General features: G+C 40.1%; 1 protein-coding gene across 4 annotated transcripts in view; it reads right to left on the bottom strand.

The window, feature by feature from the left end:
* The window catches only part of RNF182 (ring finger protein 182), a 32,541-nt gene extending 24,472 nt beyond the window's left edge, over nt 1–8,069 (bottom strand). For 3 of the 4 annotated variants that reach the window (XM_061449537.1, XM_061449538.1, XM_061449540.1), the window contains exons 1-2: nt 7,441–7,961; nt 1,232–1,374 (exon numbers count right to left, since the gene is read on the bottom strand). The gene's annotated coding sequence lies outside the window, so the exon portion shown is untranslated. Of the gene's footprint in view, nt 1–1,231; nt 1,375–7,440 lie in introns of all 4 variants that reach the window. The other variant, XR_009742732.1, reaches the window with a different exon arrangement.
* Between the last annotated feature and the right edge of the window lie 12,805 nt (nt 8,070–20,874).

Raw genomic sequence — 20,874 nt, 5'->3', positions numbered from 1 at the left:
AATTTCCATACATGTATCTGTGATGTCAACTTACACCCTTAGTTTACTTGGCAAATACATGTGTGTGTATATTTGCATAATTTAAAATATGATAGCTCTCTTGAGAGGGTAGCAAATATAAATGTGTGCATGTGTGTTCGTGCATGGACTAGAACTACAGCTGTTACCCTCTCCAGAGACCTACAGAATTTCAAATACACACAAAGTAGGAGCTATCTATATACATGACAAAGAGTGAGTCAAGCATCATATTGATGTTATTAAAATTGAAAACAAATGACAAGACTGGCACAACTAACATTTTTTATGAATAATTTTACCGAAACAGAAAAATAGGTGGAAGACTTAATTTTTAACAGGGAACTTAGTTCAGAAGGCTGTTCAACTTATTCATAGCCAAATCTGAATAACAAAACTGCATCAAAAAGAACTCCAGCAAGTTTCTTTCTATATTTTACTGTGACATGCCTCCCTCTTCCCTGTCCCAAAGTCAATGAGAAGTCATATTTTAATAAGACTATGTCAGCATATCTTACTGAAGCCTTACATTTACACTGATGGACACATGGAAAATTATCCTCAGTCCCTAAAAACCACACAAGCATGATGCAGATGTTTTGAACATGTTACATTAAGTTCATAAAAAGAGGCTTCATAATGCAAATGTTGCCAGACCCACCAGCACAGCACACTGCTGTAGGACAACCTATCTTGGGAGGTATAGCAGGCAAAGGCAGGGAGACATCATTGCACTCAATGTTTCTCCATTCTAGGGGTTTAAATGCTTTCTTAACTTGCCTGAAAGGTGGCATAGACAGGCAAGATAGCCATGTAAGGGAGTCTGTTTCATTTATTCTTAAGAGACCTATTACGTAATATTTACTAGAAATATACTTCATGTAGGATTTTTGTGGGATCCATAACCATGCAATATTATTACTTCATACTTAAATCACCTGCACACCAGTAATTTTCAGCTCTGCCTCACTCCAAGTCTTGTAAGAGCTGTTTTCTCTGTCTCCCCATCCAAGAAAGCATTCTCCTTCAGATCCCTACTTGAGCATATACAAGTATGCACATGCTTAAGTTCAGCTAAAAGTAGATATATGCTTAAGTGTGATCCTATTGTCTTAAGAGATACCTATTCTAGGATATGATTTGGCAAAATACGATATGTAAAACAGAGATATGATGCTTGAGAAAACATTTTGGTGAGCTTCCAGGGACTTACCTACTAGCTGCCAGGCTGGCTTACAGCTCTGGGCTCAATCTATTCATGCATCTATCCATCCATCCATCCATCCATGACCAAAGCGTCTGACTACTAACAAAACCAGATGATTCATCGTTGGTAGGTTCTCTGTTCAATTTGTCCTGTGGGAGACATGGTATTTTAAGGTATTAATATTTCAGGCTAAGAGAAACTTATGGTATAAAGGACAGGTTTTACATTGCTCCTAGTTTTTAAAAGACAGAGAGGGACAGAAATGAATTTTTTCATTGTTAGATGATCTTTAAATGAGTAGGCATCCAAGCCTGCCTTCTGAAGTGTAAAATACCACCTAATGGCCAGTGAGGAATAACATGAGCTATACTGCTAGAAGGTGCTCTCCCTTTTAGACAGATCTTTTGGTCTTTTTTGATAGAACTGACTAGTAACATTGTATTTCATTTTCATTTACTTAACAAGTGCTATTCAAGGTGTCAACCTTGAACTTAATAACACAAACATCAAGGATTTATCTCAGAGACCTACAGGGAGGATAAGACAACTCCAGGTCTGCCATGGAGATGACATAGAAGAAAGGAGACATACATTAGAATATTGAAAAATGCAGAGTGCTTCCACTTAAGAACCTTGCTCCAGTGATACAAACAAAATGAAGAATTAACAAAAGAAAACAGCATTTCTCTTTAACAATAAAGTGCTTTCTAGTTGCATTATTATTGCATCAGATTGCTATAGAGAAAGGTATGACTATTCACATAAACTGAGTACGTCACACTGTGAATGAAGCACGTAGTCATAAAATGTACACACATTTCTCCAATAATGACTGCCAAAAGGGATCATCAAATAGACATGTTTTAAAGGGGGAGCTGAGCACTAGGCTAATAAGTGTTTTTACTAGTGGACTTAAGGGAAATATAAAATAACTTCTGATAAATTATATGAATTGCACAAAAATATGGCAGAAAAGTAAATAATTAAGAGGACAGAATTATTTGGCAAAACAGGCTCATTGAAACAAAATGTACCTGAATACAACCTCATACACAGCCTGGAAATAACAAACCAGTCCTTGAGAATAGGGAACTGTCTAGTGCAAAACAAATAATCTGAAAGGATACAGAATAATGGAATAGAATAGTTTGGGTTTGAAGGGACCTTTAAAGGTCATCTAGTCCAACACCCCCAGCAACAAGCAGGGACATACAGAAATCACAGAGGACAAATCACTGCATATGAGATCTTAGCAACATGGACTTAGCAACATGGGATGGGTGAGGAGGGAAACATAGCTATTTTTTAGCTCCAGATACCAGTACCATTTATGCTTTGGTAAGAGTAAATCAAAGATATTTTGCATAGTTCTGATATTCACATTCTATAAAGGATCTTGAGAGACTGGACAGTTTCTCCAAGAACAGTGAGATTGTCACTAAAAAAATTATTCAGGAGCTGAATAAAACTCCTTCAAGTGAAGGCTTTAAAGAGCTCAATCTGTTTAGTTTATCAGAGAATAAGAGGCAACTTGATTATGGGAGTAAAGCATCAGGTACAAAAGCACTCTTTGATTTACTGGACGCAGTAAAATGTCTGTAATATACTGAAAGCAAAGCCAAGTACTACAGCATTACAAAACATCAGCTTTCCACTGAATATATGTATTACAATACAGTTTTAGTCATACAATCACACATAATTTTCTTCCACAGGAAGCTTCATTGAGTGTGCGGGATAGTTTGCAATTATAGTGAATGGTTTGGTTTATTCTCATTGTTTAATTTGTGACCCCACAACCCACTCATTGTACCTAGCACCAAACACAGCACTGTTTCTTTCTTTGACTTTCATGTGGCTGGCACTTTAACAGCATATGACTGTAATTCAGTGAACTGAAAAGGTACAGGAAAATAAAAGCCCTCATTACACATGTTATACAACACTCCACCTGGACAAAGGGTGATTCAAACACTACACAAAATTTCTGCTTAAGGTGTTACTACAAAATTCTAGTTAAATAAGCCGAATATTTTCAATAGTGGTAGAAGCCCTAGTAAGCCTTCTCAAGCTTTTTTGAGAGTTAGTTACTTGTAGGAATTGTTTAAACGGTGAAAGGCCAGTATCAGCTTGAGGTTTATTTGCACCACAGAATACTACCGTGGAGACACTCCACATCCCCCATCATGTATGAGGAGACAAATGACTTCTGCAGGTTCTTTGTAAACACCCGCAGGACAGCTCCTCAGGGGTCAAGACATACCTTCACATAAAGCTATTCTACAGTAGAAGCTTCAAGGTCAGATGCTTTTTCAAGCAGACTCTGATCAGGTCACTGATTGTGAGTCACCAAGAGGAGAATATTTCCTTTCTGTTCACAGGAGCACATCTCCTGCCTGGGATTTACAGACTGGCTATCCATCTATCATCTGAAACAGGAGTTTTCCTTATTTGCCATGAACTGTCTGCCAAGATGAGCTCCCCTGCCTGGAACACCAGCTGCCCTCAAACAATTATTGAAAGGTTGGGTTTCCTGACCAATATCTTTTGCCGCAGATATTGACAATAAAGCCTTGAAGGCTTACAAAAAAAATGCAGCCCCTAAGGGGGCTATCCACTGGGAGCACACAGCCTGATATCTACAGATTTTCCTGCCTGGGTCTCCTCCACCAGTCTGTCCCAGTCCCATCTCAACCTGACTCCTCATGCCAGTCCCAGGTAACTCTCACGGGCTGCAGATTAAACCGCACCTTGTTCCTCACTGCAGGCCCATAACCTTCAGGTTCTTTCAGGTTTCCATACGGCTGCTCTCAAACCCAGATTATCACACTCCTTTCTTTCTGCCAGGCTGCCATTTCTCCCAGTAACTTGGACAGTTCTTAATTGAGGCCGGAAAGCAGAGAGATAAGACAGTCCATCCCCAGCCATTCCCCAATTTCTGAACACTGCAGCATCATCACTAGTAATCTTTATAGATGATGCTTCCAAAGGCAATACATATCTACAAAATGCTTGTGAACCCGAGTCTATCATAGAACAACTTTGTTACACTTAGGCTAGATTTCCTGGAAATGGCAACAGATAACAGGTAAAGCGTTAATAAATATCAAGTCTCTGCTCAATACTTTGGAGATACTGGAGCATCTCAGGTTTTCACACTACCTAGACTATACTTAAATTGCTGTTGTGTAATCTAAGCTTTCACAGAATGTTTGTGTAGATCTTGTCTAGACAGCTAATAAAAGACTTCTGACTGGAGAGTTACCACAGACTTCCACCCATTTGGAAATCTACTGAAGTTAAGTCTGCACATGAACATCCTCTCACTGCAAAATAACTCAGCTGAAAGCTACCATCAGATCTGAAAAACTGGACTCCTCTGTCAATAGTGAAAAAGATATAACAGGAAAAGGAAAGGTATGTTTACTTACGGCACTTATTATGACTAAAATGCTGCACTACATCATGTCTGCAGGAAAACCAAGCTGAATGAAACCACAGAAGATTGGGTTTAAACAATTGTAGAGCTGTAATAGGTTAAAAGCTGCGTATCTTGTACTCCTTTATGTATCTTTGCATATGAATTTGAAACCTAAGGTATGTTTTCAGGAGGCCTGAGCTCTTTGCAGCTTACCACAGCACTCGCAAATGTTTTCTTTACACTAGAAAGTCACAGTTATCATATGTTACACTACTCTAAGGTACACATCTACCAATACTGTTATTGTCAGAACAGTAGTTTATATTGGATAGGAAGCGCTTCAGCACACAACGTGTGCAAAGGCCACAGGAGAATTTCCCAACCTTTGCTCTCTGAGGATCCCTAATAGTCCTTAGCAACATTGCTGGAAGGACTGAAACCAGTCTCTAGACAGCAGGTGGTAAGTGGCACTGGCTTCAGCAGGTGCACACACATCTCCAGAAAAACGTTTAACAGAGTCATCAAACCTAGTATATAGACGAACACGTTAAACTCGGACTGATTAAAACAAGAGGAAAACTGGCAAGCAGACTCCTGCAGTGGCCTTATGTCACTGTACAGAGTGCACAGCTATAGAGGACACTTTCATGACAATTTAAGAACAGGCTTCCTGTAAACCTAGTCTGGACTGAGGAGCATCAGAAAGGTGTGAAATGACACTCTGAGAGACTGTGATCTAAGTGCTAGAACTGTTCAGACCATTAGAAGCTCTTATACATGTCAGAGCCTATTACAGGACATATTATCTATAGTAGGCTATTGGGTTCTTTCCTGGTACTGCCCCAACTAACTAATACATTGTTTTTATCCCTAATAAACTTCATCAAGTGGAGTCTGCAATTGTTCCACATGGAACAACTTCAAGACTGAAATACCACATGGAAGCGTTAAACGTAAATATGTTGCGTATCCCTTCATCTTTCAGGGCAAGATTATATTGAGTTCTGATGTTTCTCATTCCCTGCCACACAGCTAAGGGAATAGAACTCCCCAGGTCTTTATTATATACAGCTGACCTTTTATTTCCTACTAGGTGCATTCAATTTCAGATAGCCCAGAGTATGGTCTTGAAATGTGATTTTCCATCATGCTAAACTAATCTGAGGTCCCCATTTTTACACATTTAATAAACTCAAGAGCTTGCTATTCAGTGTTGCATGAAAAACAGAGGTCATTCAGAAGGTTATAACTTTTTCAACAAAACAACTGTTGTGGCGCTTCTGAAAGAAGCAAAGGACAAACACTTATAAACACTGAGCAAACCACTACAATCAATATACATAAGAAATTCCACTTCTGTTTGTCTGTTTATTTGTGATTTTATTTTTAACAAACTATACCTTAATTCCATTGTATCTATTGCTGATATTACTCATTTAACTTTTATATTCAGAATTGTTTAACCCTGATTAACCCTTATTTAAAACTTAATTTCAGTTAAACATCTCTTGCAAGAGAAGCCTGTCTACAGTTTATATGCTACTTGTATTCATGATTGCTAAAGAGAGCTGCATCGCCTCTTTCCACACTATAAAATATTTTCACAGCGTTTACTTAGATGGTAACAGTAGCTCCACTTTTCATTTAACAGTCACTATTTTTATATACTTCTCAAACTTCTTGCAGTCAATATTTAGCCTTTGGGTTCCAATATGCTGGTATTACATTATGTATAGTGTTTTGAATATCAAATCTGATATATACAGTACATACTACTTAAAATTTTGATTCTTGTCCGCCCACTCAGTAACTATGATAGCCACACTCTCCTCATCTCACATCCTATTTCCCTGTTTTCTCTTGTTCATATCCAAGAAGATTCTCATCTACAGCATCCTGCTGGCTGCATACATGCCACAGTACAACTTCGCCTTGGCCCATCGACTAATTTATTTCCTAAATCATTCAGCAATGAACCTTAATGGCTGCTCCTTCGGACCTCATCATGCAAGGTCAGCAGTTCTGTTATCACTGGGAAGTTGCTCTGAATTTTAAACTTCTGTTGAAATGCATGGTTATTTGTAGTCACTACGATTCAAATGTTATTCATATAGTCACTACAAACATCGGTCAGGCAACTCATTCCCGCTAATGACCTTCTCATCGACCCTCTGACACGAGAATTTCAGGGGCTAAGGGTAGCTTATTCTTAACTAACCTTGGTTGCCCGAGATAAGCACGCCTTTATCACCTCTACCATTTTACCGCGGCTCCGTCTTCGAATGAGCTAAGCTGGCTTTGAAAGCTACAGACTCATTTTGTGTAAAACCTTTTGGTACACTTACTCCTAAAAAGAAGCAGTAATTTCTTCAATACCAATCAATCCTTTTGATTTTTTTTTTCTTAAACTAAGCAGCGCATTTTAAAGCTATCACCCTATTCAACGTTACTTTATAAAACTGAACAAATCAAACTTTGTAACCCCCAAATTTCCAAGGGGGCAAAGCCAACACCACCAAGACCACTATTATCGAGGGTGATCTTAACCGCGGAAGGGAATCGATGCCCTCGGCCAAGAGGCAAAGCCAAGCCCACCGGTTGCAGCCCAGGGCGCGGAGCCCGCCCGTGTCGTTCCCCCCCCCCCCCCCCCCCCAGCGCGGCATTCACGCCGGCGCGGGACGGTGGAGGCGACCCGCCGGGCCCACCCCGCCAAGCCGCGGCGATCCGGGCGCTGAACTGCCGCTGCGCCCCCGGCCCTGCCCAGGCGGAATCGGAGCGGGGTCGCCCGGCGTACCTGCGGCACTCCTCCCCGCTCCCCCCTATCAGGTGCCACAGGCGCGGACGCGTCCTTCTCCTCCTCTCAGACGACGCCCGCAGCCCAGCCTCTCCCGCAGCCGTCACCCCGCGGCAGGTCCCCGCGCCCCGCCGCCTGGCTTGGGGCACCGCGGCCACATGGCGATGGCCCGACCGCGCAGGGGGCGGGTGGCAGCCGCTGAAGAAAGAGCCCCTCGCTCCGTACCTGTCCGGGCGCCGCAAGCGAGCGGGGTGTCTTCGGGAGAGGGAGCCTCGTCCCCTCTCAGCTCCGGCGCGGCAGCGGGCGGGCGGCCGGCTTTGTTACTACTCGGAAGAGCCGCGGATCAGCGCCGTCGCTATAGAAACTGGCTGCGCCTCGAAGCGACACCGGCGAGTGGCGGGAGGGAGGCGGGCGCCGGGCGGAGGTGTGGGGTGATGGAGACGTTCATTCAGGAATACCCTGGACTCTTCCTCCGCCTGCAGCCAGCCCCCGGCACCGCCCAGCCCGGCCACAGGGGGTGGAAGGGCGCCCCGCCTCTCCCGACTCAATCTGCTTGCCTGGGCGAGGATGGAGCCCCTCTGCTTTGAGCAGCCTCCGCCCCATCACCGCCGCTTCCTCAAGGAGGCTTGTCCCCAGACCACGCCAGGGTATTTGCTTGCCCATTCCGAGAGCGGTCCCCAGGGTAGCAGGGGCTCAGGAAGCACCCACACCACAAAATGTAGGGGGTTGATCTAAACTCCCGTTCCTGCCCACTTACCTTTGCAGCCTGTTTGCCACAAAAAAACCCAAACCATGGACCAAACTTTTTTAGGAACAGCGTTTCAGTTTGTAAAAATGATATAGTTCCACATCCCCTGGTGAGGTTCAGGGTCTTCCTTGCATTATCCTGAACCTGAAGGATGGCATGTTTTCCTACAGCAACAGCTTACGGCATGTCACGGATGTCATGCCATCTTCATATGCTTCTCCCTGCTTGGCATGACTGATAAAAGAAAGTCCTTTCTTTCTTTCCTCCTCATCTACTGAAGGCTCACTGGTATCAGTTTGTTGAATCTATTCTATTTTTTCGCCCTGAAACATTCTCTCAATAGTAGCAAAGTTGATAAAATATTCTACTAAGTGCAAGATGGATTTCTCCTTTTCTCTTTCCCTGGTTTATATTGATTAAATTGGCCTTCCAAGTTTGCCAAACAGTAGAAACCCAACATGCAAGGCCAACTCAGGGGCTGTAATTATCCAGCTCAGCTACTGCTAAGCTACAGGGGATGACTATTAAGTATCAGCACTGCAAGTCACTGTGAGCAGGTTAATCTGTGCCAAGAGCTGCTGGCACACTGCCGAAAATACTCTTTAGGAAGAGTTTGCCAAAGACAAGAAAGACACCCCCCTCTCAGGAGCTCTTCACAAAGCAATGTCTCTTATAGCAGAACTGCTGGCAGACTAACACAGCTGAATGACAATGATGGCACAAATGAGGAAGACAGAAGGTTGGGTATGAAAGACAGGGGGTCATCCTATATCTATCTATTTAATTTGCATGCTAAATACTAATTCTACAGTTAAGAACAGATAAATCCAGTCAGAGCATAGCAGAGCTAAATTAATTTTGTTTGTTTTACCTTATAGCAAATTTGCTTGCTTTGAGGTGGAAGGAGTAACATTAGAGAAGTGAAGTATCTGCCATGTGCTGGATCTTATGGCATAGGAGAAATTCTTCTCTTTTTTCCTGTATATAAAATTCTTCTCTTTTTTTCCTGTATATAAAAGAGTGTTTTAATCAAATGGAGTAACAATATTCATAATAAATATAGTGCTTTAAAAAGATGAAAGCTTGAAATCAATTCATATTCTAAAACCTTTTGGAAGAGTAAGGATGCTTTTTAGCCTAAGTTGTATTTACAGAAGGGAGAATTTAAACACACTAATATCGCTAAAAGAAGTGGTCATTGTTTTGACAGCAAGAAACACGATGTTGCTATGATGCCTATTCTTTTTTCTTACAAAAGAATTTAATAGCACTTTCTCCTAGGTGGAAGCGCAAGAAGGGCTAAAAAAATGCTAGGAAAGACTATCCAGTCTTCACTGATACAAAGCACCTGAGTACTACTAGTATTTTGTGTGTTCCTGGGGCAATTAATCTTCAATGCGGTTTTACACATGGACTTCTAATCATGTTTCCCTCTCTAGGCTAAAGGTAAAGAACAGCATTTTGAGTAGGTGCAATTGAGTCAATTGGGTGTTAAAAGACTCATAGGCAGGCACAATCAGACGCCTCTTAGTATTGTGCAGATATCTTCTAGATTACCCCTCCTTTCAAGGTTACAAGGGTATTTTACTGACAGAGATGAGTCATTTTTACAGATGCTTATCACCTGCATCTTTAGGAGAGAGCATTAGCCAGGTCACCGTTCCGGTGCTTGTGAAGTGTTTTACTGCTTTTTTCTTTTTCTTTTTTTTTTTTTGTGGGGGTGGGTGGGTGGTGATGTTGTTGTTTGTTTTTTTAATTCTGCTTGAAATGTATTCAATCTTAAAGAGCTTAATGTCATTTGGATCCTAACTTTTATGATGGTGTTTACAAAGTAGGGCATCAACTGCAAACATGCCAAGCCGACGTTCAGGCTGTTTGCAGTCACAGTATTGCTATAGTTATAAGTGAGTTGAATGAAACAAAAAAGATACTGAACTCTTGCCTTGTAGTAACAAAACAGTATTAAGTCAGCATCGCATTTTGGAACATTTTAACACTAAGCTGTCTTGCCTTTGTGTTTTGACATTTTGTTCCTGTTTCTCTCAATTCGGGTTAAGGATAATACTTTTTAAATCTACAACTGAAATGCCTTCTGGCAGCATTTTTAGGGAACATACACTTCTTTGGGGGAGTGTGACAAAAAGTGCTGATACAATCATCGCAAGCTTCTGACTCTGCAGTGACATGTGCATCTTTCTCAGCATAGAGGATTTTTTCCAGTAACTCAGTGTACTGAAGGGGTTCATTGTGGAACACCGAACGAGCATTAACATTCGTGTGGAGCAGGAGAACAGCTTTTGCTGGTGTCCCTTCTCTTTTACCCTTTGTCTTCACTTCAACAACCATTCATCCCACCAAACACTTACTCTGTTGGACTATTGTTCCCTGTAAGCAAAGCAAAGCATCCTTAGGACAGCACTGAAACATTAAATAAAGATTGCTTGAGCTGAAGGAATAAAACACACTCTTAGCACATCATGTTAAGACAAAAGAGGGGTATAAGCTGTGGTAAAATTGAAGTAACAATATTTAATACTAATATTAGTTATAATTACTAACATTATTATTAGGATTGTGGTGCAACCTAGAGGCTGCAGGGACCTTTTCCCCACAGAACAAAAATTTCTGCCCCCAAGAGTTTACCTTAAAATTAAATGTCTTTCCTGAGGGCCTGGAATGCTATTAGTTACACATTTGGGTGTTAGAAAATGCAGTGGGGCCTAATTTGATTGTGGGATTTTAGATATAATACAAATTTTAAGTAACATAATAATGGTAATAATTCTGTCAGGAGATGGCGCAAAACCATTTTTCTGTGTCTATAGGCTAGGGGTCCTTTTGTAAATTGGAGACCTCAGAACCTGAAAATGAATTTAAATGATAATTGAAGGAAGCAATAAAACATGAGTGTGCTAAAATAGGGGATGAACTCCTAGGTTCTGACACTGTAAAGGGAAACTGTGCTTTCCCCAGGGCTGTCTTTCAGTTGTGTTTCTTCAGCCATATCCTCTTTTTTTTTTTTTTTTTTTTCTTTTTTCCCTTTGGCTGAAATGAGTATGTTAAACCTTTGCTTGAGATTTCTGGATGTCCTGCAGAGGCTAAGCTACAGCAGCACAAAAGGGACTGAAATGCCAGAGACACAGGCTTTCCTTCCCCAGCTCTGCCAGCTGCTACACATACACATCTCTTGCTGGGTAGAGCCACAGCAGCAGTGGCAGTGGCTGGAAATGTTTTTTTTTCAGGGTGAGGGACACGAAAAGATTGTTGAAGGGAGGATGGCATGTGAGGGAGCACTGTCATTATCAGATCCATGGTATTTGGGGTACATGCTTGGGTTCCCAGCCTTTCTATATACCTTTCTATATACCTTTCTATATACCTTTCTATATGCCTTTCTATATACCTTTCTATACCTTTTCTTTTGTTGTTGTTTTTTTACCACATTGGGGAGGTACTGGCATAAGAAAAACCAAGTATGTATAAATAAGTTCAGACTTGCAGCTGATCATTTAATAAAAAAAATACTTACCGGAGGTTTATAAAGCCTCCTGTCCAAATTCATGATGGGAAGGTACTGTTGAGCATTCAAAGCTATCAGAAAGCAAACAGCAGTCTTGCAATACCTAAAGGGTCTACAAAGAAGCTGGAGAGGGGCTTTTTACAAGGGCATATAGTGACAAGAAAATAGGAAATGGCTTTAAGCTGAAAGAAGGTAGATTTTGGTTAGGCATTAGGAAAAAAAATCTTCACTGTGAGGGCGGTGAGGCCCTGGCACAGGTTGCCCAGAGAAACTGTGGTTGCCCCATCCCTGGAAGTATTCAAGGCAGGTTGGATGGGGCTTGAAACAACCTGGTCTGGTTGAAAGTGTCCCTGCTGTGGCAGGGGGGCTGGAACCTTTAAGGCCCTTTCCAACCCAAACCATACTATGATTCTATGATTACCACTATCTGGTTGACTTTCAACATGACCATGCCTTCCCTTTACTATGTAGTTCCATGCTGAGATACCACAGCTACTAAGTGAAGTAGCCTGCTGAGAAACAGGCAACGTACAAGTTGAAGTGTGGTGCTATATGATTATAGACATGCTTGACTGTGCTTATACTCACTGTGTGGGGCAGTGTATATATGTCTTAAGTGTATATGCTTACAGGCCTCCTGTGACAACATGACATCTCAAGAAAACACATGAGTTAAAAGGGCATGTTAAAAATTTATTGCTCTGGAAAGGTATAAAATGATGTGGCAACACACAGAACACATACTGTTATATAATTTTGCTTACTGTAGAAGAGAAATAGTGAAGAGAAGCCTAACCTAAGTAGCTAAGTAAACACCATAGGGGCCAAAGGGATTAATGCTAGGGAAGTGTAACTCTCAATGGTGTATTTTGTGTTATTCACACAACCTACTGGGATCTTAATTGAGTGTAACTGCTTAGAAAAAAGATCCTGGCATTACTGTGGAAAGTCCATCAGACAGCAGTGTCGAACAAAATACTAGTGGGAAAGGAAAAAAATCAGACTGGAAATACCGTAATTCCCACAGATCACTTATATGTTACACCTTGAATACTTCGTTCAGTTATGGGAACTTGACGGCAAAATAGATATAGCAGATACAGGGAGCATCTGGAGACAGGCAGATGATTAAAGGCTGAGAGAGAAAATTTTGTATCTGGAGAAACTGAAACAATTAGACCTATTTAGGGGTGGCATGAAAAAAGGACATGATACAGCTATATAAAAATAATGAATGGCACAAAGAAGATTCTGCATTTCTAGTCACTTCCCCCCCCCCCCCCCCCCCCCAGTAATTTAAGAACAAGAGTTCATCCAGTGGAATTAAAAAGATACAAATTTAAAAGGGATGAAAGGAAATATCTATTAAAGTGAAAGCTTTCACTGTTACATGAGATAAAATTTAAAGAAAAGACTAGATTGTATAAAACACATTGTAAGGGAATAAAACCGATCATATTTCAATGTATAAGCCTGTCATTAAGCCAGAGGGACAGGGAAAGGAGCATTAACAGTAACTCCTTTTGGGCAAATAATTGAATTTCTTGAAACTTCTTCTGAAGCTGCTTCTGCTGGTGATTAGGGGGAGAAGATGTGACAACAGATGATATTGTTTTTCACCTGATATGCAGATTCATTTTCTCATCCAGGATGGACTAAGGCACCCTGCCACAGTCATCCACTTGTGCCTGTATGAACATCCTCTCCAATTGCACAGCATTGGGTGCTTTTCTTTCCAGAGATCACCTAGGACTATGTTGCTGGGAAATTGCAAATCCTTCTTTTTAAACCTCTTTGCAGATCTGGCCCTTAGAGACTCAGGTATCTAAAGACACACCCATGTAACCAGCATAGTTGCGTATTTGTGTGGTCTATGCTCTAGGTAGTCCTGTCAAGCACCATTTGATTCCAGTATGAAAATCTTTCTACTACTGGAGCTAGTAACCTGCTGTGTGGTTCATCCTTAAATCAATCGCAGGGTAAATTGAATATGCGACTGTTACTGTTTCTTCAAATAGATGCAGACTTACTAGATGAAAACCAACAGAAGCTAGCTACTTTGGAGACAGAACATTCCATTATTTCAATATTTTACAATTCCAAGTCAATGAGCCACTTCTGAAATTTCCACCTCAAGCCTTGCAGTCCCTTGTCGTACAAAACTCCAAAACTTTACTGGAGACAGGAGATTTTAATTTTATTTTTTTTTTTTTTATAATCAACTAGATTCACCCATTTTAGCTGCACCTTTTTCATATAGTGGGAGTTCAGTACAAGAACATAGTAAGTGTGCCTGGCAAAAAAAAAGTAGGGACTTCAAATATCTTGGAAAAGATAATAATGTGACAAGATCACATACAGTCCAAGATGTTCACCCATCTGAAAACTACTTACATCTCACACAGCCATTATGTACATATAAACTTGAATCATGCTTTAATTTGATGGTGACTTATGATGCCAGTACTGCAGAGCACTACTACATCTATTACCTACTTACTCTCCTATAAGCTACGTCACCCAAACAAGTCTTCAGGCTGAAGCTATCAGTTCAGTACACAGGAATCACAGTTTTCCCATGCTATTTGTGTGTTTAACCAGACTGAGATTGTTCAAGAGGATTGACCAACCTGTACTACTAACAGATTAAAAATATGCTCATCTTTTCTTGCCTTACATAAAAAAACCAATTACTGTCTCACAGCTGGAGTTTGTGCAGCAATTTGATGGCAGCAATATCTGTTTCCCTTTGCATTTCCCATCCACATCATGAAACACAATGGCACAGCTAAAGCAACTGCAGAAAACAATTGCATTTTAGTAGTCATTTGCCATCAGCACTACATATACAATGTTTTGTTGTTTGGTTGGGGGTTTTTAAGGCCAGATGGATTTCCATAAAGATGTTGATGAACCATTAAACCTCCCACCTATGCCCAAAACAACAGAAGGAAGAAAATATCAATCTAATCTAATGGGAGCTCAACTTTCCCTGGGATGTGATTCTGTGTCTACTAGTGGTATGAAACTGGTAGAATTCATGTTATGTGCTAGTGTCTTAGTTTTCTTGAGCTATATTAGTTCCCAGAGGAAGTATGCATTCTGTGTGATAGAAATTAGCTGGTTGGATGTTGTTAATTACAGTGTGAAACAGTATCAGAAGCCCTAATGCTTATAGCCTTTCCAATCAGAGTTTGCTGCTTCTTTGCATTTAAAAAAAATTAAACCAAGAAAACCAAAACCTGCAGCTTTTAGGTTTAAAAAGCTAAACCTGAGAAGCCAAAGAAAGACACTATAGCTTTTCCTGTCATCTTCCTCTTTACTTTGAATTTATTCTTTTATTGTTTGTTGCTTAACTGCACATAAAGAAATTAACAATGCATATAGTAAGAAGGCCACCACAGACAGAATAATGTTGAGTAAATGTTTCTGCATCACTAAGATCTATAAGCCCCAATAGCAATTTAAATATCTGAATCAATGATTTGTCATTAATTAATGATTACTGTCCTAAAACCAGTTTTGCATATAATAAATTTAAGATACGTTAAATGTTGCTTGCCCTGTGGGAAAAAAAAATCCTTAAATTGTGTTTAGAAACAGAAAAGGTAATTGGAGAACCAAAATGAAAAGTGAACACAGAACACAATTCTTGAAGAGGCAGTAACTCTGGGATTTGAAATGAAGGACAATGGAAGATTTTCAGAAAGGTAGGCTTTGGTTAGGGAAACAGCTTTAATTCTTACTGCCTGTAGTCACGTTGATTTTGCCCACATCAATACTGTGTAAGACCATGGTGACTTGCTAGCATATGACCTACCCTGCTGTATCTGGAAACCCACTGGGTTCTCAGCAAGCAGCATGTTCCACACATTTGTAGTAAGGACAGCTAGCATTCGAAATGCACGTGCTAAACTCCTGTGGATCAAAGAGCTAGCTGATGGCAGAAAAACGTTAGTCTCAACACATTACTCATTTTGGCCTTATAATCCTGTTGTGTTCAAAATGTTGACACCTTGAAAGAGAAAGGAAATAAGATAAAGGAGTAAGGAAAGGAACAGGGACAAAAATTACATGGGGCACACAAAGCTTCTAGCATGGGGCAAATGTGGATTTCTAGTAAGAAGTCCCACAGTGCAACACAGATTTTGCATGAAGAGAAAGAGAAAACCACATTTTAAACAACATGTGAAAGGATCAACAAAAGCATTGCTGTGAAGAAGGCAGAAAGGGAACAGAACCAGGTAGAACCAGGTAGCCTGATGGGAGAAGCCCAACTGGGTGAAAAAACAATGCAGAGACTATTAGTACAGGCTAAGCTTTCGGGGAAAATATGCAGAATGCAGTATTAAAATGTCACCTCTAAGGAGTGTGAGGTGAACTTTCTCTGGCATGAGAATGAGAAGAATGGGGCACCTTGTATGGGAAGCAGAAATAAAATTATGAGCATGCAGGACATATGAGAGAAATGAGGGCTACTAGCATCTGAAAGCAGAGGTGTTGAGACAAACAGATATGAGAAACCTTGTCTACCTCAGATGCCACAAGGTGAATGACTCCTGAAAACAGCCACAGTGGTTGTAATGAAAGTGTCACTTTTTGAATTGGAGGGTTACTGCAGATAGCACAGGATGGATGTTATGATGGCTATACATGACTGTACTTTATCAAGCTGTGCAGGTTGAGAGGATCACAGGGCCTGTCTAAAATGAGTCTTCAGTGCTCAACCCTGACACCTCAGCTAAGAGTCCTAGGACCTTGAATCAAAGTGTGGGTATATCAGAATGCAACTGAAAATATCCACTGTGATTAACAACATTATTTTTACACAAATGTGCCTTTGTAGCACAAGAAAATTTGAAGAACAATTATTATGATATTCATTTGGGTGGTATGTCATATATTGCCCAAATATAACCAGTTTCTTCCAGCTGCATTTCCATTATTTTTGCCATAATGTTCCCACTCTTCAAAAGTGTGTAGTAAAACTACTGCTAAATTGAAAGGAAGGAAACTAATAAACTTAATTGTTATATGGAGTACCATGACACAAAGTACCTTAAAAGGTTAGTGAATTCTCTTTTTCCTTTTTAGGGCACTGTCATCCCAGATAGGCTTATATGTCCGTAGTAGGAATAAATCATGATTCATTTGTACTTATTCATTAATAAAAACCAAACCAGTCTACCAGGTTTATAGAGGATTATAAGATATTGATTCAGAATATGGTAAAGCTGGAAACCTGGTTCAGTCTCATTTAAAGGGAAATTCCACACTTTGGTAAGAAAGGAAGAAATTGCTTTCAGGTGATACATTTTTACATTTTAAATGACAGTTCTTCTCTTTGAAAGCAGCTTAGAGGTTTGAAGTACTGGAATTAGCCTCAGAGGTGATTAATTGACAACATGCAGGTGAATGGGTCAATTGTACAAAACAGCTGATTTAATCACAGGGTTTCACAGATTTGCCACTCTGACAGAGTAATAAAGTTTATCACATCCTGTAGATTCCATCAGACACTTTGGCCTGCTACAAATATGATGGAGATGATCACACTTGAAAGATTTTCTATGGGCATTACTAGTATATAGCGTAGTCACAGTGACAGTTCTTTGCTGGAATGGGTAATCAAACCTAGTGGTTTTTAATCTGCATTCTCCCTGTACCTATGAACACATCAATAACAGATTTAAATATTTCAAGGGTCAGTGGAGTTAACAGTAAGACTGACTTTGAGAAAAATGTGAAAACACTGCTGTTCATATTTGTAAGAATTTTTATACCATGCAGGTGTTTGCTCATCTACTGCTAAGCCCAGGAAACTGGATACATAGCAAAGAGGGAATGAAATCAGGCATTAAAAATATCTTGGCAGTATCTTACACAGAAGATGTGGTGAGCATTTCATAGGTACCTGTGTGGCTGTTTTTTTGACAAGGTGATGAAGTGACATTTCAAGAACGTCATTGGTAAATGCTGCAGAACTGCAATTGTACCCACCCATCTGGGGACTTCTACGGGCATCATTACAAATCAGGATTATACACGTGCTTCCTGAGATTGCCCATCAAAGTAAGATAACCAAAAGAGAACAGTTTGCTGTTTTTCCTCTGCACACCTGCAGTATTATGCCTATAAAATGAAACACACAGCATCTTATTCAGAATATGTGTTGAAAACCAGGTCTATTACAATGAAAACTGACTGTTTTCATTGGACATGTTTCTAGTAATGTGCAGGTGGTGCAATCAGCTGAAAAATCTCCTAGAAACAGTACTGAAAATGCTTTTTTTTTAATTTTTTTTTTTTTTTTTTTTTTGCGTCTGTGTAAGCACCATTAAGGAGTCTTTGCCTGACTAGCCTCGGCTAAGGCTGCACAGCGTGTTGTTGCCACCTAGAGTCAGTTCATCAAAATAGAAATTCTGCCTGTCTTTTTTCCCTCCCTCCACTTAAAGGAATCCTGCAGCATATCCAGACATCTCCCACCAATTAGTGCTTTGTTTTGTTTTGTTTTAAAAACCCACCCACAGGTACGTTTCCAACAGGTTAACTACCCCTGTGTAAAAAAGAGAGAATGCAAGGCGGCCTCCAGCCTTATTTTCATTAGTGCCTGCAGAGGGACCAATTGTACTCATCAGTGACCTTGACCTTCTAGGTGTGGAAAGCACAGCTCTGGCCTCTTCAGCTAAACAAACTCACTCAGGAATGGTGAGTGTGCGCAGAGCCAAGGCTAAGCATATGGTTGCTGGGGTGCTTTGCTGGTTGATAATCTGTATCTAGGGTTCCTATCACATCTCCCCTTTTCTTTCTTCAAACAACATGGCTCACATATTGTTCCTTTTGGTTAGAGATTTGGGTACATGGCACACAGGAAAGGTGTGCCAGGAAGGAAATAAAATGTGGAATTGAGAACTGGTGGAAAATAAAATTCCAGTAAGATTCAACAACCAGTGCAGATTCACAGCTCTTGTGGAGTGAATGTGTCCACTTCTACACTGGACAATAAACCACTTCTGAAACAAAATCATTTTCTTCACTTCTATATTTTTCCATACTTCACACTGAGGGTAACTGGAAACCAGAAACTGAATAGAATTTAAACTAAGATCCCAATATTGTTCTTGCTGCTCTCTCTTGTATCAGTTTTTAATAAAGATTTAGAAGTGATTTATACTCAAATAACATCTTAGAGAATCCTACAGCATTACAGCTAGTGAATCTTCAGAAAGGAAAGAAGTGCACTCATTCCGAAGCACAACCATTCCTAGGGCAGAGTATAAAGGAGAGTGGAGGAGATCAAAGATACTTAGGCCCTTTTGACTGACTGCCAGGTCTCACTCACCTCTCATTTCTACCAGATAAAGAGCCCTGAACATGAGCTTTTGTACTGTATAACTGCTTGACCAGATGTTTCACAAAGATAACTCCTTGATTCAAAACTTTTAAAGATAAAATAACAGGACAGATGAGTAATGAGGGTGAAGCGGCAGTTAAAAAAGTTAGGAAGTCATCTCAAGAGAAATTCCGACCTTCTGAACATATGAGGAAAATATTACAGATCTGTATTTAGAAACTGTAGATGAAAGGAGAAAACCAAGGACTTCTGAAAAATATCAGTTCCATCAATTTCTTCAGTCTGAATATGCTTTTCAGAGCAGACTGAGAATCTGCCAGAATACATTTCCCTCTAAGATCACTTGGTTTTGACGTTTATTGTTCAGAGCCATCAAGAATAAATTATAATGTAAACATTCTGCTTCCACTGTCAGTAGGAAATGTCTCAGTCTCCATGGCATATATAGTTATGTACTGCTTGTGGTACTTTTAAATTTATGTAGTTCTACTTTTTTTGCTGAAGGAAGTTGCCATTTTGGTTGACCACTTTAGATAAATAAGAGACAAATGATCTGTTCTCTACTGGAAACATGGCCAGGCTTCCTGTGACTTGTTATTCCCTACTTTCTTTAAGAAAATCACTCAGACTGACCAGCTCTCAGTTGCTCTGTCTTTGGATAAATAGCAATAAAAAGCTCTTCCTGAAAAAAAACAGTATTATTTTCTCTTTTCATCCACCAAAACCCTGCTCTGTCCCGTTCTGAAAATGAACTATCATTTTAACTTAAGATATGGTTTAGAGAATAATCTGTAAGTAGACAGCATCACAAACAAATGACACATCCATTGCTTGTTTGGGTGGCCTTGACATCTCGAATACTCAGGCAACACTAATTTCTGCTTTTGAAATGCTGAACTGTAACACCCAGACTGAACTGTAACACCCAGACTGATTCAGAGGGTGAGGAGGGAACACAATGAGCTTTTTAGTAATTCCTCCTGCCCTTACATGGTGACAAATCACAGTTTTTATTTCACTGACCCGTTTTTACTACTCTGCTTAGGGCCAGCATGGGGAGTTTTGCAGGGATGATTTTTACCTGACATAATTGGCACATCTCTGAAGTAACCAAGCCTCTCATGGAAGAAACAGGGTGCTTGTCTGGGCATGAACACCATCATTTTAAATCCAATGGCAGTGAGGTTTGTTAAATGAGGTGCTTTACAATAAGCAGACAGTGGCCCACAGATATGACACAGCCATTTCAGACTTTAGTTGGAAAGAAGCTTAAGTTTTGTGAGAAATATACATCTCAGATAATCAGAACTGTAGGCATGGCTGGTAGTGGAAACCACTCAACTTGTAATTCTGAAGTGAAAGTTGCCAGATCAATTTATTGGAAGACTTGGAATTCTCCATATTAAATAATCCTGTAGGTAGAAAACCAGATGCTGTCCTCTGCAGGCCACTAATTAAAAAAAACCAAAACATATATTTCAGTAGTTTGCAAAAATTTAATTAAAAAAATAATGAAGAATTATTTACAGTCTACTTTATAAGTCTTCATTACCAAAATTGGGAAACCATTGAGTAATGTGTCACTGGCTGGCTTGCTAAGAAAGATTGACCTTTGGCTCAAGTGCGATTCCTAGAGTGTGTTCAATATGCCTCATAGGAAACATTCAAGCAGCATCTGTTCTTTGCCAAAAATACATGAACAAGTAAACCAAAGCTCAAACAAATATATAATGTAGAACTTACTATATTTTAAATAGTTCTAAGTAGAAATTACTCATAAATGTTCATACCTATGTCCTGTGTTCAGCAGTG

The sequence above is a fragment of the Pezoporus flaviventris genome, unplaced genomic scaffold (assembly GCF_033815535.1).
Source record: "Pezoporus flaviventris isolate CSIRO_AGI_PZ_B2104156 unplaced genomic scaffold, CSIRO_AGI_Pfla_v1 ptg000007l, whole genome shotgun sequence".
Lineage (NCBI taxonomy): Eukaryota > Metazoa > Chordata > Aves > Psittaciformes > Psittacidae > Pezoporus > Pezoporus flaviventris.
Note: the sequence above shows the minus strand (reverse complement) of the source record. Positions and strands in the feature narration are given on the sequence as shown.